Source organism: Pinus tabuliformis, chromosome 7, assembly GCF_031772625.1.
Source record: "Pinus tabuliformis cultivar Carrire ecotype Pingquan chromosome 7, CPIR1, whole genome shotgun sequence".
Classification (NCBI taxonomy): Eukaryota; Viridiplantae; Streptophyta; class Pinopsida; order Pinales; family Pinaceae; genus Pinus; species Pinus tabuliformis.
Window position 1 is genome coordinate 906,802,170 of NC_142293.1, and position 3,050 is coordinate 906,805,219.

Below are 3,050 nucleotides of genomic sequence, written 5' to 3' on the forward strand. Positions count from 1 at the left end.
GACCATTGCATACATCAGGCTACTAACTGCACTTGCATATGGAACACAGGACATGTCCTCTTCCTCTTCTTGTGTCTTGGGACACTGTTCAGCAGATAACCTCACACCTACAGGAATAGGAACCTTCACCGGTTTACTATCCTGCATATTAAACCTCTGCAGTATTGTCTCGACATACTTCCTCTGGTTTAACCAGAGCTTCCTCTTTGCCCGATCTCTTTTAATTTCCATGCCCAAAATATAGTTTGCAGCACCAAGATCTTTCATGTCAAATTTGGAGGACAATTGGGTCTTCAAATCCTGGATAATTTCTTTGTCATTTCCAACCAGCAACATATCATCCACATACAAGACCAGATAAATAACACGGTCACCAATTAATTTAAAATACACACAATGATCTGCTTTGCTTCTGGTGAAGCCAAGTCCCCGTATAAATGTATCAAATTTCTGATACCACATCCTTGGTGACTGTTTTAACCCATACAGAGACTTCTTTAACTTGCATACCAGTTCTTTCTTACCCTTCATTGCAAAGCCTTCAGGTTGCCTCATGTAGATTTCCTCTTCCAAATCCCCGTGAAGAAATGTTGTCTTCACATCCATCTATTCTACCTCAAAATCAAAAGCAGCAGCAATAGATAAAAGTAATCTAAGAGAAGCTACCTTGGCAACAGGAGAAAAAATATCACCAAAATCAATTCCCGTCACCTGGGAATAACCTTTTGCTACTAACCGAGCTTTGTATTTCTCCACCTTTCCTTCTGCATTAGTCTTCTTCTTGAACACCCATTTGCTGCCAATGGGTTTCCTTCCAGCCGGCAACTCTACCAGATCCCAAGCCTCATTTTTGTGCAAAGATGCCATTTCATCAACCATGGCCTCTTTCCAGAGTTTTCCATCCTCTGAATCCACTGCTTCCTTCACAGTTCTGGGATCATCATCAGTAACAGACAAAGCAAAATTTGAACTCAAAGCAGATGGATTATACCTTTCTGGCTGCCTTCTTTCTCGACCTGATCTTCTCACAGCCGGAGTTTGTGGCTCTTCATCTTTTGATTCCTCCTCTGCTGCAGAGTCTGATTCTTCCTCCTTTGGCTCAAACTCTATCTTCTCAGGTTCCTTTGGTTGGACTTCATGTTGAATAACATCTTTTACCTCTCTGAACACCACATCTCGGCTGTACACAACCTTCCATGTGACTGGGTTCCAAAGCTTATAACCCTTTAAACCATCCTTATACCCAATAAAGATGCACTTTTCAGATTTACTATCCAACTTGGTTCGTTTCTCCTTTGGAACATGTACATATGCATCACATCCAAATACCCTCAGATGTGAAAGAGAGGGTTTCTTACCAGTCCATACTTCTTGTGGAGTCTTATCCTCCAATGCTAATGAGGGTGATCTGTTGATCAGGTAACGTGCAGTATCCACCACCTCTGCCCAGAATTCCTGTCCTAACCCGGCACCACTGAGCATGCTTCTTGCCCTTTCCATCAACGTCTTGTTCATTCTTTCTACAACTCCATTTTGCTGAGGTGTATATGGAGTAGTCTTCTGCCGTGCTGTACCACACTTCTTACAAAATTCTTCAAATTCCTTGCTGCAAAATTCTCCACCATTATCCGTCCTCGGCACCTTTATCTTCTTCTCTGTCTGATTTTCCACCAGAGCCTTAAATTCTTTAAACCTGTCAAAGACTTCAGATTTCTTCTTAAGGAAATATATCCATGTATTCCTTGAGAAGTCATCTATGAATGATACATAGTACACAGACTTACCCAGTGATGGAACCTTCACAGGTCCAAACACATCACTGTGCACAAGCTCTAATATCTGTTTCGTCCTCTTACCACCAGAGGGGAAACTCACTCGATTCTGCTTCCCATACACAGAATTTTCACAGAAATCAAAATCCAGAGAGCTATCATTCATACATTATACCATACCTTTACCATGAAGTATTCGAAGGCCCTTCTCTCCAATATGTCCAAGCCTTTGATGCCACAACATGGTCTTCTCTCCAGAGACCACTAGATTTTCTACTCCATTTTCAGGAACCATAGAACTATTGCACCCATCAACAACGGTGCTACCTTGCAGCTTGTACAGAGTTCCAATCCGAACTCCCCACATCAATATCAGTGCTCCTCGAACCATCTTGTAGGTATCTTTCTCGAACACCGTCTTTACACCTGCATCATCCAACTTGCTTACAGAAATCAGATTTCTGGCCAATGCAGGAATATGTAGAACACCCGGAAGTGTTCTAACCCTTCCACCTTGCAACTTCAACTTTACTTTTCCCCGACCAATGATTCTAGCCTTCCTATCATCTCCTAAGAAGACATCACCACCATCGTATTTCTCATACTCGCAGAACCACTCTCTATGGGGAGTGAAGTGAAAGGATGCACCTGAGTCAATCAACCATGCCTCATGATCTACATGTGTACTTGAAGAAGCCAAGTACACATCCCCACCTTCATCTGAGGTGGTTTTCGCCTCTGCAGAAGGAGCATCATCAGATCCCTTTCCTTTATCAGGAGCTTTAGATTTACAATCCCTTCTGAAGTGCCCTTCCTTTCCGCATTTCCAGCACACCACCTTTGTAGGTTTTCCTGGAGATTTAGATCTCCCTCTAGATTTAGATCTCCCACTCGATGACTTATTTTTGTTTCTGTTCTGGGACCATCCTCGTACAGACAAGGCATCACCATTCTGGTTGTCCATATTCTTCCGTCTCATCTCCTCCGTCAGCAAGGCTGAGACTATTTCATCAAACTGCAAAGCAGTTGCATTGCTACCTATTGCAATAACCAGACTATCCCACGAATCTGGTAGAGAACACAATAGACTGATGCACTTATCTTCATCTGAAATTTTAATATCAACAGATAATAATTGACTTACCACAGTATTAAATGCATTCAAATGCTCTATCACCGAGTCTCCATCTTTCATCCTTAGGTTATACAGCTTTTTCCGCAGGAACAGTTTATTCACCAGAGACTTAGATTGGTACAAAGTCCCTAACTTGACCCACA